Below are 18,637 nucleotides of genomic sequence, written 5' to 3'. Positions count from 1 at the left end.
GGCAAGAAAAAGAAAAAGTTTCCAATTTAAATAGCTAGAGAATAAAAACAATTTGCCTGTAATGTGAAAAAAATTACAGCACCTGGTGTTCCCATGTGGTCTCCCACCCAAGTATTAACCAGGCCCAACACTGCTTAGCTTCCAAGATCAGACGAGATTGGGCCTATCCAATGTGGTATGGCTGTAGGTGAGATACAGGCACTTTTTTGCCCTCTTCTACTTCTATCACCAGGTAAGCTAATACAAAAGTTTCCTAACTGTATTGGCTTACTGAAAAAAATCATGTGTTGGTAATGTAAAAAGACCTACAGGACATGATATTAGCAGGGGGTCTTAAATTAAACTACTAAAGAGGCTCAACACTGTTTAGCTGCCAAAAGCAGTTGGAATTGGGCCTAAACAGTGTGGTAAGTCTTTAGGTGATGGCTATTGTGTCTGTTTGACCTCTTCCAAATGTCTGTACTGGCAATAAAAAGAAAATTTTTCCAATTTAAATAGCTAGAGAATAAAAACAATTTGCCTGTAATGTGAAAAAACCTACAGCACCTGGTGTTCCCATGTGGTCTCCCACCCAAGTACTAACCAGGCCCAACACTGCTTAGCTTCCAAGATCAGACGAGATTGGGCCTATCCAATGTGGTATGGCTGTAGGTGAGTTAAAGGCACTTTTTTGCCCTCTTCTACTTCTATCACCAGGTAAGCTAATACAAAAGTTTCCTAACTGTATTGGCTTACTGAAAAAAATCATGTGTTGGTAATGTAAAAAGACCTACAGGACATGATATTAGCAGGGGGTCTTAAATTAAACTACAAAAGAGGCTCAACACTGTTTAGCTGCCAAAAGCAGTTGGAATTGAGCCTAAACAGTGTGGTAAGTCTTTAGGTGATGGCTATTGTGTCTGTTTGACCTCTTCCAAATGTCTGTGCTGGCAATAAAAAGAAAAAGTTTCCAATTTAAATAGCTAGAGAATAAAAACAATTTGCCAGTAATGTGAAAAAACCTACAGCACCTGGTGTTCCCAGGTGGTCTCCCACCCAAGTACTAACCAGGCCCAACACTGCTTAGCTTCCAAGATCAGACGAGATTGGGCCTATCCAATGTGGTATGGCTGTAGGTGAGATACAGACACTTTTTTGCCCTCTTCTACTTCTATCACAAGGTAAGCTAAAAAAAAAGTTTCCTAACTGTATTGGCTTACTTAAAAAAAATCATGTGTTGGTAATGTAAAAAGACCTACAGGACATGATATTAGCAGGGGGTCTTAAATTAAACTACTAAACAGGCTCAACACTGTTTAGCTGCCAAAAGCAGTTGGAATTGGGCCTAAACAGTGTGGTAAGTCTTTAGGTGATGGCTATTGTGTCTGTTTGACCTCTTCCAAATTTCTGTACTGGCAATAAAAAGAAAAAGTTTCCAATTTAAATAGCTAGAGAATAAAAACAATTTGCCTGTAATGTGAAAAAACCTACAGCACCTGGTGTTTCCATGTGGTCTCCCACCCAAGTACTAACCAGGCCCAACACTGCTTAGCTTCCAAGATCAGAAGAGATTGGGCCTATCCAATTTGGTAGGACTGTAGGTGAGACACAGGCACTTTTTTGCCCTCTTCTACTTCTATCACCAGGTAAGCTAATAAAAACGTTTCCTAACTGTATTGGCTTACTGAAAAAAATCATGTGTTGGTAATGTAAAAAGACCTACAGGACATGATATTAGCAGGGGGTCTTAAATTAAACTACTAAAGAGGCTCAACACTGTTTAGCTGCCAAAAGCAGTTGGAATTGGGCCTAAACAGTGTGGTAAGTCTTTAGGTGATGGCTATTGTGTCTGTTTGACCTCTTCCAAATGTCTGTACTGGCAATAAAAAGAAAATTTTTCCAATTTAAATAGCTAGAGAATAAAAACAATTTGCCTGTAATGTGAAAAAACCTACAGCACCTGGTGTTCCCATGTGGTCTCCCACCCAAGTACTAACCAGGCCCAACACTGCTTAGCTTCCAAGATCAGACGAGATTGGGCCTATCCAATGTGGTATGGCTGTAGGTGAGTTAAAGGCACTTTTTTGCCCTCTTCTACTTCTATCACCAGGTAAGCTAATACAAAAGTTTCCTAACTGTATTGGCTTACTGAAAAAAATCATGTGTTGGTAATGTAAAAAGACCTACAGGACATGATATTAGCAGGGGGTCTTAAATTAAACTACAAAAGAGGCTCAACACTGTTTAGCTGCCAAAAGCAGTTGGAATTGAGCCTAAACAGTGTGGTAAGTCTTTAGGTGATGGCTATTGTGTCTGTTTGACCTCTTCCAAATGTCTGTGCTGGCAATAAAAAGAAAAAGTTTCCAATTTAAATAGCTAGAGAATAAAAACAATTTGCCAGTAATGTGAAAAAACCTACAGCACCTGGTGTTCCCAGGTGGTCTCCCACCCAAGAACTAACCAGGCCCAACACTGCTTAGCTTCCAAGATCAGACAAGATTGGGCCTATCCAATGTGGTATGGCTGTAGGTGAGATACAGGCACTTTTTTGCCCTCTTCTACTTCTATCACAAGGTAAGCTAAAAAAAAAGTTTCCTAACTGTATTGGCTTACTTAAAAAAAATCATGTGTTGGTAATGTAAAAAGACCTACAGGACATGATATTAGCAGGGGGTCTTAAATTAAACTACTAAACAGGCTCAACACTGTTTAGCTGCCAAAAGCAGTTGGAATTGGGCCTAAACAGTGTGGTAAGTCTTTAGGTGATGGCTATTGTGTCTGTTTGACCTCTTCCAAATGTCTGTACTGGCAATAAAAAGAAAAAGTTTCCAATTTAAATAGCTAGAGAATAAAAACAATTTGCCTGTAATGTGAAAAAACCTACAGCACCTGGTGTTTCCATGTGGTCTCCCACCCAAGTACTAACCAGGCCCAACACTGCTTAGCTTCCAAGATCAGAAGAGATTGGGCCTATCCAATGTGGTAGGGCTGTAGGTGAGACACAGGCACTTTTTTGCCCTCTTCTACTTCTATCACCAGGTAAGCTAATAAAAACGTTTCCTAACTGTATTGGCTTACTGAAAAAAATCATGTGTTGGTAATGTAAAAAGACCTACAGGACATGATATTAGCAGGGGGTCTTAAATTAAACTACTAAAGAGGCTCAACACTGTTTAGCTGCCAAAAGCAGTTGGAATTGGGCCTAAACAGTGTGGTAAGTCTTTAGGTGATGGCTATTGTGTCTGTTTGACCTCTTCCAAATGTCTGTACTGGCAATAAAAAGAAAAAGTTTCCAATTTAAATAGCTAGAGAATAAAAACAATTTGCCAGTAATGTGAAAAAACCTACAGCACCTGGTGTTCCCATGTGGTCTTCCACCCAAGTACTAACCAGGCCCAACACTGCTTAGCTTCCAAGATCATACGAGATTGGGCCTATCCAATGTGGTATGGCTGTAGGTGAGATACAGGCACTTTTTTGCCCTCTTCTACTTCTATCACCAGGTAAGCTAATACAAAAGTTTCCTAACTATATTGGCTTACTGAAAAAAATCATGTGTTGGTAATGTAAAAAGACCTACATGACATGATATTAGCAGGGGGTCTTAAATTAAACTACAAAAGAGGCTCAACACTGTTTAGCTGCCAAAAGCAGTTGGAATTGAGCCTAAACAGTGTGGTAAGTCTTTAGGTGATGGCTATTGTGTCTGTTTGACCTCTTCCAAATGTCTGTGCTGGCAATAAAAAGAAAAAGTTTCCAATATAAATAGCTAGAGAATAAAAACAATTTGCCAGTAATGTGAAAAAACCTACAGCACCTGGTGTTCCCAGTTGGTCTCCCACCCAAGTGCTAACCAGGCCCAACACTGCTTAGCTTCCAAGATCAGACGAGATTGGGCCTATCCAATGTGGTATGGCTGTAGGTGAGATACAGGCACTTTTTTGCCCTCTTCTACTTCTATCACCAGGTAAGCTAATATAAAAGTTTCCTAACTGTATTGGCTTACTAAAAAAAATCATGTGTTGGTAATGTAAAAAGACCTACAGGACATGATATTAGCAGGGGGTCTTAAATTAAACTACTAAACAGGCTCAACACTGTTTAGCTGCCAAAAGCAGTTGGAATTGGGCCTAAACAGTGTGGTAAGTCTTTAGGTGATGGCTATTGTGTCTGTTTGACCTCTTCCAAATGTCTGTACTGGCAATAAAAAGAAAAAGTTTCCAATTTAAATAGCTAGAGAATAAAAACAATTTGCCTGTAATGTGAAAAAACCTACAGCACCTGGTGTTCCCATGGGGTCTCCCACCCAAGTACTAACCAGGCCCAACACTGCTTAGCTTCCAAGATCAGACGAGATTGGGCCTATCCAATGTGGTAGGGCTGTAGGTGAGATATAGGCACTTTTTTGCCCTCTTCTACTTCTATCACCAGGTAAGCTAATAAAAAAGTTTCCTAACTGTATTGGCTTACTGAAAAAAATCATGTGTTGGTAATGTAAAAAGACCTACAGGACATGATATTAGCAGGGGGTCTTAAATTAAACTACTAAAGAGGCTCAACACTGTTTAGCTGCCAAAAGCAGTTGGAATTGGGCCTAAACAGTGTGGTAAGTCTTAAGGTGAATGCTATTGTGTCTGTTTGACCTCTTCCAAATGTCTGTACTGGCAATAAAAAGAAAACGTTTCCAATTTAAATAGCTAGAGAATAAAAACAATTTGCCAGTAATGTGAAATAACCTACAGCACCTGGTGTTCCCATGTGTTCTCCCACCCAAGTACTAACCAGGCCCAACACTGCTTAGCTTCCAAGATCAGACGAGATTGGGCCTATCCAATGTGGTATGGCTGTAGGTGAGTTAAAAGCTTTTTTTTGCCCTCTTCTACTTCTATCACCAGCTAAGCTAATACAAAAGTTTCCTAACTGTATTGGCTTACTGAAAAAAATCATGTGTTGGTAATGTAAAAAGACCTACAGGACATGATATTAGCAGGGGGTCTTAAATTAAACTACAAAAGAGGCTCAACACTGTTTAGCTGCCAAAAGCAGTTGGAATTGAGCCTAAACAGTGTGGTAAGTCTTTAGGTGATGGCTATTGTGTCTGTTTGACCTCTTCCAAATGTCTGTGCTGGCAATAAAAAGAAAAAGTTTCCAATATAAATAGCTAGAGAATAAAAACAATTTGCCAATAATGTGAAAAAACCTACAGCACCTGGTGTTCCCATGTGGTCTCCCACCCAAGTACTAACCAGGCCCAACACTGCTTAGCTTCCAAGATCAGACGAGATTGGGCCTATCCAATGTGGTATGGCTGTAGGTGAGATACAGGCACTTTTTTGCCCTCTTCTACTTCTATCACCAGGTAAGCTAATACAAAAGTTTCCTAACTGTATTGGCTTACTGAAAAAAATCATGTGTTGGTAATGTAAAAAGACCTACAGGACATGATATTAGCAGGGGGTCTTAAATTAAACTACAAAAGAGGCTCAACACTGTTTAGCTGCCAAAAGCAGTTGTAATTGAGCCTAAACAGTGTGGTAAGTCTTTAGGTGATGGCTATTGTGTCTGTTTGACCTCTTCCAAATGTCTGTGCTGGCAATAAAAAGAAAAAGTTTCCAATTTAAATAGCTAGAGAATAAAAACAATTTGCCAGTAATGTGAAAAAACCTACAGCACCTGGTGTTCCCAGGTGGTCTCCCACCCAAGTACTAACCAGGCCCAACACTGCTTAGCTTCCAAGATCAGACAAGATTGGGCCTATCCAATGTGGTATGGCTGTAGGTGAGATACAGGCACTTTTTTGCCCTCTTCTACTTCTATCACAAGGTAAGCTAAAAAAAAAGTTTCCTAACTGTATTGGCTTACTTAAAAAAAATCATGTGTTGGTAATGTAAAAAGACCTACAGGACATGATATTAGCAGGGGGTCTTAAATTAAACTACTAAACAGGCTCAACACTGTTTAGCTGCCAAAAGCAGTTGGAATTGGGCCTAAACAGTGTGGTAAGTCTTTAGGTGATGGCTATTGTGTCTGTTTGACCTCTTCCAAATGTCTGTACTGGCAATAAAAAGAAAAAGTTTCCAATTTAAATAGCTAGAGAATAAAAACAATTTGCCTGTAATGTGAAAAAACCTACAGCACCTGGTGTTTCCATGTGGTCTCCCACCCAAGTACTAACCAGGCCCAACACTGCTTAGCTTCCAAGATCAGAAGAGATTGGGCCTATCCAATGTGGTAGGGCTGTAGGTGAGACACAGGCACTTTTTTGCCCTCTTCTACTTCTATCACCAGGTAAGCTAATAAAAACGTTTCCTAACTGTATTGGCTTACTGAAAAAAATCATGTGTTGGTAATGTAAAAAGACCTACAGGACATGATATTAGCAGGGGGTCTTAAATTAAACTACTAAAGAGGCTCAACACTGTTTAGCTGCCAAAAGCAGTTGGAATTGGGCCTAAACAGTGTGGTAAGTCTTTAGGTGATGGCTATTGTGTCTGTTTGACCTCTTCCAAATGTCTGTACTGGCAATAAAAAGAAAAAGTTTCCAATTTAAATAGCTAGAGAATAAAAACAATTTGCCTGTAATGTGAAAAAACCTACAGCACCTGGTGTTCCCATGTGGTCTCCCACCCAAGTACTAACCAGGCCCAACACTGCTTAGCTTCCAAGATCAGACGAGATTGGGCCTATCCAATGTGGTAGGGCTGTAGGTGAGATATAGGCACTTTTTTGCCCTCTTCTACTTCTATCACCAGGTAAGCTAATAAAAAAGTTTCCTAACTGTATTGGCTTACTGAAAAAAATCATGTGTTGGTAATGTAAAAAGACCTACAGGACATGATATTAGCAGGGGGTCTTAAATTAAACTACTAAAGAGGCTCAACACTGTTTAGCTGCCAAAAGCAGTTGGAATTGGGCCTAAACAGTGTGGTAAGTCTTAAGGTGATGGCTATTGTGTCTGTTTGACCTCTTCCAAATGTCTGTACTGGCAATAAAAAGAAAACGTTTCCAATTTAAATAGCTAGAGAATAAAAACAATTTGCCAGTAATGTGAAATAACCTACAGCACCTGGTGTTCCCATGTGTTCTCCCACCCAAGTACTAACCAGGCCCAACACTGCTTAGCTTCCAAGATCAGACGAGATTGGGCCTATCCAATGTGGTATGGCTGTAGGTGAGTTAAAAGCTTTTTTTTGCCCTCTTCTACTTCTATCACCAGCTAAGCTAATACAAAAGTTTCCTAACTGTATTGGCTTACTGAAAAAAATCATGTGTTGGTAATGTAAAAAGACCTACAGGACATGATATTAGCAGGGGGTCTTAAATTAAACTACAAAAGAGGCTCAACACTGTTTAGCTGCCAAAAGCAGTTGGAATTGAGCCTAAACAGTGTGGTAAGTCTTTAGGTGATGGCTATTGTGTCTGTTTGACCTCTTCCAAATGTCTGTGCTGGCAATAAAAAGAAAAAGTTTCCAATATAAATAGCTAGAGAATAAAAACAATTTGCCAATAATGTGAAAAAACCTACAGCACCTGGTGTTCCCATGTGGTCTCCCACCCAAGTACTAACCAGGCCCAACACTGCTTAGCTTCCAAGATCAGACGAGATTGGGCCTATCCAATGTGGTATGGCTGTAGGTGAGATACAGGCACTTTTTTGCCCTCTTCTACTTCTATCACCAGGTAAGCTAATACAAAAGTTTCCTAACTGTATTGGCTTACTGAAAAAAATCATGTGTTGGTAATGTAAAAAGACCTACAGGACATGATATTAGCAGGGGGTCTTAAATTAAACTACAAAAGAGGCTCAACACTGTTTAGCTGCCAAAAGCAGTTGGAATTGAGCCTAAACAGTGTGGTAAGTCTTTAGGTGATGGCTATTGTGTCTGTTTGACCTCTTCCAAATGTCTGTGCTGGCAATAAAAAGAAAAAGTTTCCAATATAAATAGCTAGAGAATAAAAACAATTTGCCAGTAATGTGAAAAAACCTACAGCACCTGGTGTTCCCAGTTGGTCTCCCACCCAAGTACTAACCAGGCCCAACACTGCTTAGCTTCCAAGATCAGACGAGATTGGGCCTATCCAATGTGGTAGGGCTGTAGGTGAGATACAGGCACTTTTTTGCCCTCTTCTACTTCTATCACCAGGTAAGCTAATATAAAAGTTTCCTAACTGTATTGGCTTACTAAAAAAAATCATGTGTTGGTAATGTAAAAAGACCTACAGGACATGATATTAGCAGGGGGTCTTAAATGAAACTACAAAAGAGGCTCAACACTGTTTAGCTGCCAAAAGCAGTTGGAATTGAGCCTAAACAGTGTGGTAAGTCTTTAGGTGATGGCTATTGTGTCTGTTTGACCTCTTCCAAATGTCTGTGCTGGCAATAAAAAGAAAAAGTTTCCAATTTAAATAGCTAGAGAATAAAAACAATTTTCCTGTAATGTGAAAAAACCTACAGCACCTGGTGTTCCCATGTGGTCTCCCACCCAAGTACTAACCAGGCCCAACACTGCTAAGCTTCAAAGATCAGACGAGATTGGGCCTATCCAATGTGGTATGGCTGTAGGTGAGATACAGGCACTTTTTTGCCCTCTTCTACTTCTATCACCAGGTAAGCTAATACAAAAGTTTCCTAACTGTATTTGCTTACTAAAAAAAATCATGTGTTGGTAATGTAAAAAGACCTACAGGACATGATATTAGCAGGGGGGCTTAAATTAAACTACAAAAGAGGCTCAACACTGTTTAGCTGCCAAAAGCAGTTGGAATTGAGCCTAAACAGTGTGGTAAGTCTTTAGGTGATGGCTATTGTGTCTGTTTGACCTCTTCCAAATGTCTGTGCTGGCAATAAAAAGAAAAAATTTCCAATATAAATAGCTAGAGAATAAAAACAATTTGCCAGTAATGTGAAAAAACCTACAGCACCTGGTGTTCCCAGGTGGTCTCCCACCCAAGTACTAACCAGGCCCAACACTGCTTAGCTTCCAAGATCAGACGAGATTGGGCCTATCCAATGTGGTATGGCTGTAGGTGAGATACAGGCACTTTTTTGCCCTCTTCTACTTCTATCACCAGGTAAGCTAATACAAAAGTTTCCTAACTGTATTGGCTTACTAAAAAAAATCATGTGTTGGTAATGTAAAAAGACCTACAGGACATGATATTAGCAGGGGGGCTTAAATTAAACTACAAAAGAGGCTCAACACTGTTTAGCTGCCAAAAGCAGTTGGAATTGAGCCTAAACAGTGTGGTAAGTCTTTAGGTGATGGCTATTGTGTCTGTTTGACCTCTTCCAAATGTCTGTGCTGGCAATAAAAAGAAAAAGTTTCCAATTTAAATAGCTAGAGAATAAAAACAATTTGCCAGTAATGTGAAAAAACATACAGCACCTGGTGTTCCCAGGTGGTCTCCCACCCAAGTACTAACCAGGCCCAACACTGCTTAGCTTCCAAGATCAGACGAGATTGGGCCTATCCAATGTGGTATGGCTGTAGGTGAGATACAGGCACTTTTTTGCCCTCTTCTACTTCTATCACCAGGTAAGCTAATAAAAAAGTTTCCTAACTGTATTGGCTTACTTAAAAAAAATCATGTGTTGGTAATGTAAAAAGACCTACAGGACATGATCTTAGCAGGGGGTCTTAAATTAAACTACTAAACAGGCTCAACACTGTTTAGCTGCCAAAAGCAGTTGGAATTGGGCCTAAACAGTGTGGTAAGTCTTTAGGTGATGGCTATTGTGTCTGTTTGACCTCTTCCAAATGTCTGTACTGGCAATAAAAAGAAAAAATTTCCAATTTAAATAGCTAGAGAATAAAAACAATTTGCCTGTAATGTGAAAAAACCTACAGCACCTGGTGTTCCCATGTGGTCTCCCACCCAAGTACTAACCAGTCCCAACACTGCTTAGCTTCCAAGATCAGACGAGATTGGGCCTATCCAATGTGGTATGGCTGTAGGTGAGATACAGGCACTTTTTTGCCCTCTTCTACTTCTATCACCAGGTAAGCTAATAAAAAAGTTTCCTAACTGTATTGGCTTACTGAAAAAAATCATGTGTTGGTAATGTAAAAAGACCTACAGGACATGATATTAGCAGGGGGTCTTAAATTAAACTACTAAAGAGGCTCAACACTGTTTAGCTGCCAGAAGCAGTTGGAATTGGGCCTAAACAGTGTGGTAAGTCTTTAGGTGATGGCTATTGTGTCTGTTTGACCTCATCCAAATGTCTGTACTGGCAATAAAAAGAAAAAGTTTCCAATTTAAATAGCTAGAGAATAAAAACAATTTGCCTGTAATGTGAAAAAACCTACAGCACCTGGTGTTCCCATGTGGTCTCCCACCCAAGTACTAACCAAGCCCAACACTGCTTAGCTTCCAAGATCAGACGAGATTGGGACTATCCAATGTGGTATGGCTGTAGGTGAGATACAGGCACTTTTTTGCCCTCTTCTACTTCTATCACCAGGTAAGCTAATAAAAAAGTTTCCTAACTGTATTGGCTTACTGAAAAAAATCATGTGTTGGTAATGTAAAAAGACCTACAGGACATGATATTAGCAGGGGGTCTTAAATTAAACTACTAAAGAGGCTCAACACTGTTTAGCTGCCAAAAGCAGTTGGAATTGGGCCTAAACAGTGTGGTAAGTCTTTAGGTGATTGCTATTATGTCTGTTTGACCTCTTCCAAATGTCTGTACTGGCAATAAAAAGAAAAAGTTTCCAATTTAAATAGCTAGAGAATAAAAACAATTTGCCTGTAATGTGAAAAAACCTACAGCACCTGGTGTTCCCATGTGGTCTCCCACCCAAGTACTAACCAGGCCCAACACTGCTTAGCTTCCAAGATCAGACGAGATTGGGCCTATCCAATGTGGTATGGCTGTAGGTGAGACACAGGCACTTTTTTGCCCTCTTCTACTTCTATCACCAGGTAAGCTAATAAAAAAGTTTCCTAACTGTATTGGCTTACTGAAAAAAATCATGTGTTGGTAATGTAAAAAGACCTACAGGACATGATATTAGCAGGGGGTCTTAAATTAAACTACTAAAGAGGCTCAACACTGTTTAGCTGCCAAAAGCAGTTGGAATTGGGCCTAAACAGTGTGGTAAGTCTTTAGGTGATGGCTATTGTGTCTGTTTGACCTCTTCCAAATGTCTGTGCTGGCAATAAAAAGAAAAAGTTTCCAATATAAATAGCTAGAGAATAAAAACAATTTTTCCAGTAATGTGAAAAAACCTACAGCACCTGGTGTTCCCAGGTGGTCTCCCACCCAAGTACTAACCAGGCCCAACACTGCTTAGCTTCCAAGATCAGACGAGATTGGGCCTATCCAATGTGGTATGGCTGTAGGTGAGATACAGGCACTTTTTTGCCCTCTTCTACTTCTATCACCAGGTAAACTAATACAAAAGTTTCCTAACTGTATTGGCTTACTAAAAAAAATCATGTGTTGGTAATGTAAAAAGACCTACAGGACATGATATTAGCAGGGGGGCTTAAATTAAACTACAAAAGAGGCTCAACACTGTTTAGCTGCCAAAAGCAGTTGGAATTGAGCCTAAACAGTGTGGTAAGTCTTTAGGTGATGGCTATTGTGTCTGTTTGACCTCTTCCAAATGTCTGTGCTGGCAATAAAAAGAAAAAGTTTCCAATATAAATAGCTAGAGAATAAAAACAATTTTTCCAGTAATGTGAAAAAACCTACAGCACCTGGTGTTCCCAGGTGGTCTCCCACCCAAGTACTAACCAGGCCCAACACTGCTTAGCTTCCAAGATCAGACGAGATTGGGCCTATCCAATGTGGTATGGCTGTAGGTGAGATACAGGCACTTTTTTGCCCTCTTCTACTTCTATCACCAGGTAAGCTAATACAAAAGTTTCCTAACTGTATTGGCTTACTAAAAAAAATCATGTGTTGGTAATGTAAAAAGACCTACAGGACATGATATTAGCAGGGGGGCTTAAATTAAACTACAAAAGAGGCTCAACACTGTTTAGCTGCCAAAAGCAGTTGGAATTGGGCCTAAACAGTGTGGTAAGTCTTTAGGTGATGGCTATTGTGTCTGTTTGACCTCTTCCAAATGTCTGTACTGGCAATAAAAAGAAAAAGTTTCCAATTTAAATAGCTAGAGAATAAAAACAATTTGCCTGTAATGTGAAAAAACCTACAGCACCTGGTGTTCCCATGTGGTCTCCCACCCAAGTACTAACCAGTCCCAACACTGCTTAGCTTCCAAGATCAGACGAGATTGGGCCTATCCAATGTGGTATGGCTGTAGGTGAGATACAGGCACTTTTTTGCCCTCTTCTACTTCTATCACCAGGTAAGCTAATAAAAAAGTTTCCTAACTGTATTGGCTTACTGAAAAAAATCATGTGTTGGTAATGTAAAAAGACCTACAGGACATGATATTAGCAGGGGGTCTTAAATTAAACTACTAAAGAGGCTCAACACTGTTTAGCTGCCAGAAGCAGTTGGAATTGGGCCTAAACAGTGTGGTAAGTCTTTAGGTGATGGCTATTGTGTCTGTTTGACCTCTTCCAAATGTCTGTACTGGCAATAAAAAGAAAAAGTTTACAATTTAAATAGCTAGAGAATAAAAACAATTTGCCTGTAATGTGAAAAAACCTACAGCACCTGGTGTTCCCATGTGGTCTCCCACCCAAGTACTAACCAAGCCCAACACTGCTTAGCTTCCAAGATCAGACGAGATTGGGACTATCCAATGTGGTATGGCTGTAGGTGAGATACAGGCACTTTTTTGCCCTCTTCTACTTCTATCACCAGGTAAGCTAATAAAAAAGTTTCCTAACTGTATTGGCTTACTTAAAAAAAATCATGTGTTGGTAATGTAAAAAGACCTACAGGACATGATATTAGCAGGGGGTCTTAAATTAAACTACTAAAGAGGCTCAACACTGTTTAGCTGCCAAAAGCAGTTGGAATTGGGCCTAAACAGTGTGGTAAGTCTTTAGGTGATGGCTATTGTGTCTGTTTGACCTCTTCCAAATGTCTGTACTGGCAATAAAAAGAAAAAGCTTCCAATTTAAATAGCTAGAGAATAAAAACAATTTGCCAGTAATGTGAAAAAACCTACAGCACCTGGTGATCCCATGTGGTCTCCCACCCAAGTACTAACCAGGCCCAACACTGCTTAGCTTCCAAGATCAGACGAGATTGGGCCTATCCAATGTGGTATGGATGTAGGTGAGTTAAAGGCACTTTTTTGCCCTCTTCTACTTCTATCACCAGGTAAGCTAATACAAAAGTTTCCTAACTGTATTGGCTTACTGAAAAAAATCATGTGTTGGTAATGTAAAAAGACCTACAGTACATGATATTAGCAGGGGGTCTTAAATTAAACTACAAAAGAGGCTCAACACTGTTTAGCTGCCAAAAGCAGTTGGAATTGAGCCTAAACAGTGTGGTAAGTCTTTAGGTGATGGCTATTGTGTCTGTTTGACCTCTTCCAAATGTCTGTGCTGGCAATAAAAATAAAAAGTTTCCAATATAAATAGCTAGAGAATAAAAACAATTTGCCAGTAATGTGAAAAAACCTACAGCACCTGGTGTTCCCAGGTGGTCTCCCACCCAAGTACTAACCAGGCCCAACACTGCTTAGCTTCCAAGATCAGACGAGATTGGGCCTATCCAATGTGGTATGGCTGTAGGTGAGATACAGGCACTTTTTTGCCCTCTTCTACTTCTATCACCAGGTAAGCTAATAAAAAAGTTTCCTAACTGTATTGGCTTACTTAAAAAAAATCATGTGTTGGTAATGTAAAAAGACCTACAGGACATGATATTAGCAGGGGGTCTTAAATTAAACTACTAAACAGGCTTAACACTGTTTAGCTGCCAAAAGCAGTTGGAATTTGGCCTAAACAGTGTGGTAAGTCTTTAGGTGATGGCTATTGTGTCTGTTTGACCTCTTCCAAATGTCTGTACTGGCAAGAAAAAGAAAAAGTTTCCAATTTAAATAGCTAGAGAATAAAAACAATTTGCCTGTAATGTGAAAAAAATTACAGCACCTGGTGTTCCCATGTGGTCTCCCACCCAAGTATTAACCAGGCCCAACACTGCTTAGCTTCCAAGATCAGACGAGATTGGGCCTATCCAATGTGGTATGGCTGTAGGTGAGATACAGGCACTTTTTTGCCCTCTTCTACTTCTATCACCAGGTAAGCTAATAAAAAAGTTTCCTAACTGTATTGGCTTACTGAAAAAAATCATGTGTTGGTAATGTAAAAAGACCTACAGGACATGATATTAGCAGGGGGTCTTAAATTAAACTACTAAAGAGGCTCAACACTGTTTAGCTGCCAAAAGCAGTTGGAATTGGGCCTAAACAGTGTGGTAAGTCTTTAGGTGATGGCTATTGTGTCTGTTTGACCTCTTCCAAATGTCTGTACTGGCAATAAAAAGAAAATTTTTCCAATTTAAATAGCTAGAGAATAAAAACAATTTGCCTGTAATATGAAAAAACCTACAGCACCTGGTGTTCCCATGTGGTCTCCCACCCAAGTACTAACCAGGCCCAACACTGCTTAGCTTCCAAGATCAGACGAGATTGGGCCTATCCAATGTGGTATGGCTGTAGGTGAGTTAAAGGCACTTTTTTGCCCTCTTCTACTTCTATCACCAGGTAAGCTAATACAAAAGTTTCCTAACTGTATTGGCTTACTGAAAAAAATCATGTGTTGGTAATGTAAAAAGACCTACAGGACATGATATTAGCAGGGGGTCTTAAATTAAACTACAAAAGAGGCTCAACACTGTTTAGCTGCCAAAAGCAGTTGGAATTGAGCCTAAACAGTGTGGTAAGTCTTTAGGTGATGGCTATTGTGTCTGTTTGACCTCTTCCAAATGTCTGTGCTGGCAATAAAAAGAAAAAGTTTCCAATTTAAATAGCTAGAGAATAAAAACAATTTGCCAGTAATGTGAAAAAACCTACAGCACCTGGTGTTCCCAGGTGGTCTCCCACCCAAGTACTAACCAGGCCCAACACTGCTTAGCTTCCAAGATCAGACGAGATTGGGCCTATCCAATGTGGTATTGCTGTAGGTGAGATACAGGCACTTTTTTGCCCTCTTCTACTTCTATCACAAGGTAAGCTAAAAAAAAAGTTTCCTAACTGTATTGGCTTACTTAAAAAAAATCATGTGTTGGTAATGTAAAAAGACCTACAGGACATGATATTAGCAGGGGGTCTAAAATTAAACTACTAAACAGGCTCAACACTGTTTAGCTGCCAAAAGCAGTTGGAATTGAGCCTAAACAGTGTGGTAAGTCTTTAGGTGATGGCTATTGTGTCTGTTTGACCTCTTCCAAATGTCTGTGCTGGCAATAAAAAGAAAAAGTTTCCAATTTAAATAGCTAGAGAATAAAAACAATTTTCCTGTAATGTGAAAAAACCTACAGCACCTGGTGTTCCCATGTGGTCTCCCACCCAAGTACTAACCAGGCCCAACACTGCTAAGCTTCAAAGATCAGACGAGATTGGGCCTATCCAATGTGGTATGGCTGTAGGTGAGATACAGGCACTTTTTTGCCCTCTTCTACTTCTATCACCAGGTAAGCTAATACAAAAGTTTCCTAACTGTATTTGCTTACTAAAAAAAATCATGTGTTGGTAATGTAAAAAGACCTACAGGACATGATATTAGCAGGGGGGCTTAAATTAAACTACAAAAGAGGCTCAACACTGTTTAGCTGCCAAAAGCAGTTGGAATTGAGCCTAAACAGTGTGGTAAGTCTTTAGGTGATGGCTATTGTGTCTGTTTGACCTCTTCCAAATGTCTGTGCTGGCAATAAAAAGAAAAAATTTCCAATATAAATAGCTAGAGAATAAAAACAATTTGCCAGTAATGTGAAAAAACCTACAGCACCTGGTGTTCCCAGGTGGTCTCCCACCCAAGTACTAACCAGGCCCAACACTGCTTAGCTTCCAAGATCAGACGAGATTGGGCCTATCCAATGTGGTATGGCTGTAGGTGAGATACAGGCACTTTTTTGCCCTCTTCTACTTCTATCACCAGGTAAGCTAATACAAAAGTTTCCTAACTGTATTGGCTTACTAAAAAAAATCATGTGTTGGTAATGTAAAAAGACCTACAGGACATGATATTAGCAGGGGGGCTTAAATTAAACTACAAAAGAGGCTCAACACTGTTTAGCTGCCAAAAGCAGTTGGAATTGAGCCTAAACAGTGTGGTAAGTCTTTAGGTGATGGCTATTGTGTCTGTTTGACCTCTTCCAAATGTCTGTGCTGGCAATAAAAAGAAAAAGTTTCCAATTTAAATAGCTAGAGAATAAAAACAATTTGCCAGTAATGTGAAAAAACATACAGCACCTGGTGTTCCCAGGTGGTCTCCCACCCAAGTACTAACCAGGCCCAACACTGCTTAGCTTCCAAGATCAGACGAGATTGGGCCTATCCAATGTGGTATGGCTGTAGGTGAGATACAGGCACTTTTTTGCCCTCTTCTACTTCTATCACCAGGTAAGCTAATAAAAAAGTTTCCTAACTGTATTGGCTTACTTAAAAAAAATCATGTGTTGGTAATGTAAAAAGACCTACAGGACATGATCTTAGCAGGGGGTCTTAAATTAAACTACTAAACAGGCTCAACACTGTTTAGCTGCCAAAAGCAGTTGGAATTGGGCCTAAACAGTGTGGTAAGTCTTTAGGTGATGGCTATTGTGTCTGTTTGACCTCTTCCAAATGTCTGTACTGGCAATAAAAAGAAAAAATTTCCAATTTAAATAGCTAGAGAATAAAAACAATTTGCCTGTAATGTGAAAAAACCTACAGCACCTGGTGTTCCCATGTGGTCTCCCACCCAAGTACTAACCAGTCCCAACACTGCTTAGCTTCCAAGATCAGACGAGATTGGGCCTATCCAATGTGGTATGGCTGTAGGTGAGATACAGGCACTTTTTTGCCCTCTTCTACTTCTATCACCAGGTAAGCTAATAAAAAAGTTTCCTAACTGTATTGGCTTACTGAAAAAAATCATGTGTTGGTAATGTAAAAAGACCTACAGGACATGATATTAGCAGGGGGTCTTAAATTAAACTACTAAAGAGGCTCAACACTGTTTAGCTGCCAGAAGCAGTTGGAATTGGGCCTAAACAGTGTGGTAAGTCTTTAGGTGATGGCTATTGTGTCTGTTTGACCTCATCCAAATGTCTGTACTGGCAATAAAAAGAAAAAGTTTCCAATTTAAATAGCTAGAGAATAAAAACAATTTGCCTGTAATGTGAAAAAACCTACAGCACCTGGTGTTCCCATGTGGTCTCCCACCCAAGTACTAACCAAGCCCAACACTGCTTAGCTTCCAAGATCAGACGAGATTGGGACTATCCAATGTGGTATGGCTGTAGGTGAGATACAGGCACTTTTTTGCCCTCTTCTACTTCTATCACCAGGTAAGCTAATAAAAAAGTTTCCTAACTGTATTGGCTTACTGAAAAAAATCATGTGTTGGTAATGTAAAAAGACCTACAGGACATGATATTAGCAGGGGGTCTTAAATTAAACTACTAAAGAGGCTCAACACTGTTTAGCTGCCAAAAGCAGTTGGAATTGGGCCTAAACAGTGTGGTAAGTCTTTAGGTGATTGCTATTATGTCTGTTTGACCTCTTCCAAATGTCTGTACTGGCAATAAAAAGAAAAAGTTTCCAATTTAAATAGCTAGAGAATAAAAACAATTTGCCTGTAATGTGAAAAAACCTACAGCACCTGGTGTTCCCATGTGGTCTCCCACCCAAGTACTAACCAGGCCCAACACTGCTTAGCTTCCAAGATCAGACGAGATTGGGCCTATCCAATGTGGTATGGCTGTAGGTGAGACACAGGCACTTTTTTGCCCTCTTCTACTTCTATCACCAGGTAAGCTAATAAAAAAGTTTCCTAACTGTATTGGCTTACTGAAAAAAATCATGTGTTGGTAATGTAAAAAGACCTACAGGACATGATATTAGCAGGGGGTCTTAAATTAAACTACTAAAGAGGCTCAACACTGTTTAGCTGCCAAAAGCAGTTGGAATTGGGCCTAAACAGTGTGGTAAGTCTTTAGGTGATGGCTATTGTGTCTGTTTGACCTCTTCCAAATGTCTGTGCTGGCAATAAAAAGAAAAAGTTTCCAATATAAATAGCTAGAGAATAAAAACAATTTTTCCAGTAATGTGAAAAAACCTACAGCACCTGGTGTTCCCAGGTGGTCTCCCACCCAAGTACTAACCAGGCCCAACACTGCTTAGCTTCCAAGATCAGACGAGATTGGGCCTATCCAATGTGGTATGGCTGTAGGTGAGATACAGGCACTTTTTTGCCCTCTTCTACTTCTATCACCAGGTAAACTAATACAAAAGTTTCCTAACTGTATTGGCTTACTAAAAAAAATCATGTGTTGGTAATGTAAAAAGACCTACAGGACATGATATTAGCAGGGGGGCTTAAATTAAACTACAAAAGAGGCTCAACACTGTTTAGCTGCCAAAAGCAGTTGGAATTGAGCCTAAACAGTGTGGTAAGTCTTTAGGTGATGGCTATTGTGTCTGTTTGACCTCTTCCAAATGTCTGTGCTGGCAATAAAAAGAAAAAGTTTCCAATATAAATAGCTAGAGAATAAAAACAATTTTTCCAGTAATGT

The 18,637-nt window shown here is 39.8% G+C and overlaps 32 non-coding genes and 8 pseudogenes across 32 annotated transcripts; all 40 read right to left on the bottom strand.

Moving 5' to 3' along the window:
• Positions 1 to 70: 70 nt before the first annotated feature.
• LOC146055007 (5S ribosomal RNA) lies at positions 71 to 189 on the bottom strand (annotated as a pseudogene).
• Positions 190 to 534: 345 nt separating this feature from the next.
• On the bottom strand, positions 535 to 653 carry LOC146055056 (5S ribosomal RNA). The gene has a single exon (XR_014468425.1). It is a non-coding gene; the product is annotated as a 5S ribosomal RNA (ribosomal RNA).
• A 345-nt stretch (positions 654 to 998) lies between these two features.
• Positions 999 to 1,117, bottom strand: LOC146054981 (5S ribosomal RNA). Its single transcript, XR_014468392.1, has one exon. It is a non-coding gene; the product is annotated as a 5S ribosomal RNA (ribosomal RNA).
• A 346-nt stretch (positions 1,118 to 1,463) lies between these two features.
• On the bottom strand, positions 1,464 to 1,582 carry LOC146055017 (5S ribosomal RNA; annotated as a pseudogene).
• A 345-nt stretch (positions 1,583 to 1,927) lies between these two features.
• LOC146055054 (5S ribosomal RNA) lies at positions 1,928 to 2,046 on the bottom strand. Its single transcript, XR_014468424.1, has one exon. It is a non-coding gene; the product is annotated as a 5S ribosomal RNA (ribosomal RNA).
• Positions 2,047 to 2,391: 345 nt separating this feature from the next.
• On the bottom strand, positions 2,392 to 2,510 carry LOC146054992 (5S ribosomal RNA). The gene has a single exon (XR_014468402.1). It is a non-coding gene; the product is annotated as a 5S ribosomal RNA (ribosomal RNA).
• A 346-nt stretch (positions 2,511 to 2,856) lies between these two features.
• Positions 2,857 to 2,975, bottom strand: LOC146054998 (5S ribosomal RNA; annotated as a pseudogene).
• A 345-nt stretch (positions 2,976 to 3,320) lies between these two features.
• Positions 3,321 to 3,439, bottom strand: LOC146054963 (5S ribosomal RNA). The gene has a single exon (XR_014468376.1). It is a non-coding gene; the product is annotated as a 5S ribosomal RNA (ribosomal RNA).
• A 345-nt stretch (positions 3,440 to 3,784) lies between these two features.
• On the bottom strand, positions 3,785 to 3,903 carry LOC146054991 (5S ribosomal RNA). Its single transcript, XR_014468401.1, has one exon. It is a non-coding gene; the product is annotated as a 5S ribosomal RNA (ribosomal RNA).
• Positions 3,904 to 4,248: 345 nt separating this feature from the next.
• On the bottom strand, positions 4,249 to 4,367 carry LOC146054948 (5S ribosomal RNA). Its single transcript, XR_014468362.1, has one exon. It is a non-coding gene; the product is annotated as a 5S ribosomal RNA (ribosomal RNA).
• A 345-nt stretch (positions 4,368 to 4,712) lies between these two features.
• On the bottom strand, positions 4,713 to 4,831 carry LOC146054975 (5S ribosomal RNA). Its single transcript, XR_014468387.1, has one exon. It is a non-coding gene; the product is annotated as a 5S ribosomal RNA (ribosomal RNA).
• A 345-nt stretch (positions 4,832 to 5,176) lies between these two features.
• Positions 5,177 to 5,295, bottom strand: LOC146055053 (5S ribosomal RNA). The gene has a single exon (XR_014468423.1). It is a non-coding gene; the product is annotated as a 5S ribosomal RNA (ribosomal RNA).
• A 345-nt stretch (positions 5,296 to 5,640) lies between these two features.
• LOC146054931 (5S ribosomal RNA) lies at positions 5,641 to 5,759 on the bottom strand. The gene has a single exon (XR_014468347.1). It is a non-coding gene; the product is annotated as a 5S ribosomal RNA (ribosomal RNA).
• A 346-nt stretch (positions 5,760 to 6,105) lies between these two features.
• Positions 6,106 to 6,224, bottom strand: LOC146054997 (5S ribosomal RNA; annotated as a pseudogene).
• A 345-nt stretch (positions 6,225 to 6,569) lies between these two features.
• Positions 6,570 to 6,688, bottom strand: LOC146054935 (5S ribosomal RNA). The gene has a single exon (XR_014468350.1). It is a non-coding gene; the product is annotated as a 5S ribosomal RNA (ribosomal RNA).
• A 345-nt stretch (positions 6,689 to 7,033) lies between these two features.
• Positions 7,034 to 7,152, bottom strand: LOC146054974 (5S ribosomal RNA). The gene has a single exon (XR_014468386.1). It is a non-coding gene; the product is annotated as a 5S ribosomal RNA (ribosomal RNA).
• Positions 7,153 to 7,497: 345 nt separating this feature from the next.
• On the bottom strand, positions 7,498 to 7,616 carry LOC146055052 (5S ribosomal RNA). Its single transcript, XR_014468422.1, has one exon. It is a non-coding gene; the product is annotated as a 5S ribosomal RNA (ribosomal RNA).
• Positions 7,617 to 7,961: 345 nt separating this feature from the next.
• LOC146054965 (5S ribosomal RNA) lies at positions 7,962 to 8,080 on the bottom strand. The gene has a single exon (XR_014468378.1). It is a non-coding gene; the product is annotated as a 5S ribosomal RNA (ribosomal RNA).
• Positions 8,081 to 8,425: 345 nt separating this feature from the next.
• LOC146055002 (5S ribosomal RNA) lies at positions 8,426 to 8,544 on the bottom strand (annotated as a pseudogene).
• A 345-nt stretch (positions 8,545 to 8,889) lies between these two features.
• Positions 8,890 to 9,008, bottom strand: LOC146054969 (5S ribosomal RNA). The gene has a single exon (XR_014468381.1). It is a non-coding gene; the product is annotated as a 5S ribosomal RNA (ribosomal RNA).
• Positions 9,009 to 9,353: 345 nt separating this feature from the next.
• Positions 9,354 to 9,472, bottom strand: LOC146054915 (5S ribosomal RNA). Its single transcript, XR_014468332.1, has one exon. It is a non-coding gene; the product is annotated as a 5S ribosomal RNA (ribosomal RNA).
• Positions 9,473 to 9,818: 346 nt separating this feature from the next.
• Positions 9,819 to 9,937, bottom strand: LOC146054982 (5S ribosomal RNA). The gene has a single exon (XR_014468393.1). It is a non-coding gene; the product is annotated as a 5S ribosomal RNA (ribosomal RNA).
• A 345-nt stretch (positions 9,938 to 10,282) lies between these two features.
• On the bottom strand, positions 10,283 to 10,401 carry LOC146054906 (5S ribosomal RNA). The gene has a single exon (XR_014468324.1). It is a non-coding gene; the product is annotated as a 5S ribosomal RNA (ribosomal RNA).
• Positions 10,402 to 10,746: 345 nt separating this feature from the next.
• Positions 10,747 to 10,865, bottom strand: LOC146055051 (5S ribosomal RNA). Its single transcript, XR_014468421.1, has one exon. It is a non-coding gene; the product is annotated as a 5S ribosomal RNA (ribosomal RNA).
• A 346-nt stretch (positions 10,866 to 11,211) lies between these two features.
• On the bottom strand, positions 11,212 to 11,330 carry LOC146054957 (5S ribosomal RNA). The gene has a single exon (XR_014468370.1). It is a non-coding gene; the product is annotated as a 5S ribosomal RNA (ribosomal RNA).
• A 346-nt stretch (positions 11,331 to 11,676) lies between these two features.
• LOC146054944 (5S ribosomal RNA) lies at positions 11,677 to 11,795 on the bottom strand. The gene has a single exon (XR_014468359.1). It is a non-coding gene; the product is annotated as a 5S ribosomal RNA (ribosomal RNA).
• Positions 11,796 to 12,140: 345 nt separating this feature from the next.
• On the bottom strand, positions 12,141 to 12,259 carry LOC146054980 (5S ribosomal RNA). Its single transcript, XR_014468391.1, has one exon. It is a non-coding gene; the product is annotated as a 5S ribosomal RNA (ribosomal RNA).
• A 345-nt stretch (positions 12,260 to 12,604) lies between these two features.
• Positions 12,605 to 12,723, bottom strand: LOC146054905 (5S ribosomal RNA). The gene has a single exon (XR_014468323.1). It is a non-coding gene; the product is annotated as a 5S ribosomal RNA (ribosomal RNA).
• A 346-nt stretch (positions 12,724 to 13,069) lies between these two features.
• Positions 13,070 to 13,188, bottom strand: LOC146055013 (5S ribosomal RNA; annotated as a pseudogene).
• Positions 13,189 to 13,533: 345 nt separating this feature from the next.
• LOC146054932 (5S ribosomal RNA) lies at positions 13,534 to 13,652 on the bottom strand. Its single transcript, XR_014468348.1, has one exon. It is a non-coding gene; the product is annotated as a 5S ribosomal RNA (ribosomal RNA).
• Positions 13,653 to 13,998: 346 nt separating this feature from the next.
• On the bottom strand, positions 13,999 to 14,117 carry LOC146055005 (5S ribosomal RNA; annotated as a pseudogene).
• A 345-nt stretch (positions 14,118 to 14,462) lies between these two features.
• LOC146055050 (5S ribosomal RNA) lies at positions 14,463 to 14,581 on the bottom strand. Its single transcript, XR_014468420.1, has one exon. It is a non-coding gene; the product is annotated as a 5S ribosomal RNA (ribosomal RNA).
• Positions 14,582 to 14,926: 345 nt separating this feature from the next.
• On the bottom strand, positions 14,927 to 15,045 carry LOC146054895 (5S ribosomal RNA). The gene has a single exon (XR_014468314.1). It is a non-coding gene; the product is annotated as a 5S ribosomal RNA (ribosomal RNA).
• A 346-nt stretch (positions 15,046 to 15,391) lies between these two features.
• LOC146055001 (5S ribosomal RNA) lies at positions 15,392 to 15,510 on the bottom strand (annotated as a pseudogene).
• Positions 15,511 to 15,855: 345 nt separating this feature from the next.
• On the bottom strand, positions 15,856 to 15,974 carry LOC146054920 (5S ribosomal RNA). The gene has a single exon (XR_014468337.1). It is a non-coding gene; the product is annotated as a 5S ribosomal RNA (ribosomal RNA).
• A 345-nt stretch (positions 15,975 to 16,319) lies between these two features.
• LOC146054914 (5S ribosomal RNA) lies at positions 16,320 to 16,438 on the bottom strand. Its single transcript, XR_014468331.1, has one exon. It is a non-coding gene; the product is annotated as a 5S ribosomal RNA (ribosomal RNA).
• A 346-nt stretch (positions 16,439 to 16,784) lies between these two features.
• On the bottom strand, positions 16,785 to 16,903 carry LOC146054979 (5S ribosomal RNA). Its single transcript, XR_014468390.1, has one exon. It is a non-coding gene; the product is annotated as a 5S ribosomal RNA (ribosomal RNA).
• Positions 16,904 to 17,248: 345 nt separating this feature from the next.
• On the bottom strand, positions 17,249 to 17,367 carry LOC146054904 (5S ribosomal RNA). The gene has a single exon (XR_014468322.1). It is a non-coding gene; the product is annotated as a 5S ribosomal RNA (ribosomal RNA).
• A 345-nt stretch (positions 17,368 to 17,712) lies between these two features.
• LOC146055049 (5S ribosomal RNA) lies at positions 17,713 to 17,831 on the bottom strand. The gene has a single exon (XR_014468419.1). It is a non-coding gene; the product is annotated as a 5S ribosomal RNA (ribosomal RNA).
• A 346-nt stretch (positions 17,832 to 18,177) lies between these two features.
• On the bottom strand, positions 18,178 to 18,296 carry LOC146054908 (5S ribosomal RNA). The gene has a single exon (XR_014468326.1). It is a non-coding gene; the product is annotated as a 5S ribosomal RNA (ribosomal RNA).
• Between the last annotated feature and the right edge of the window lie 341 nt (positions 18,297 to 18,637).

The sequence above is a fragment of the Crinia signifera genome, unplaced genomic scaffold (assembly GCF_055691185.1).
Source record: "Crinia signifera unplaced genomic scaffold, ASM5569118v1 HAP2_SCAFFOLD_287, whole genome shotgun sequence".
Lineage (NCBI taxonomy): Eukaryota > Metazoa > Chordata > Amphibia > Anura > Myobatrachidae > Crinia > Crinia signifera.
Note: the sequence above shows the minus strand (reverse complement) of the source record. Positions and strands in the feature narration are given on the sequence as shown.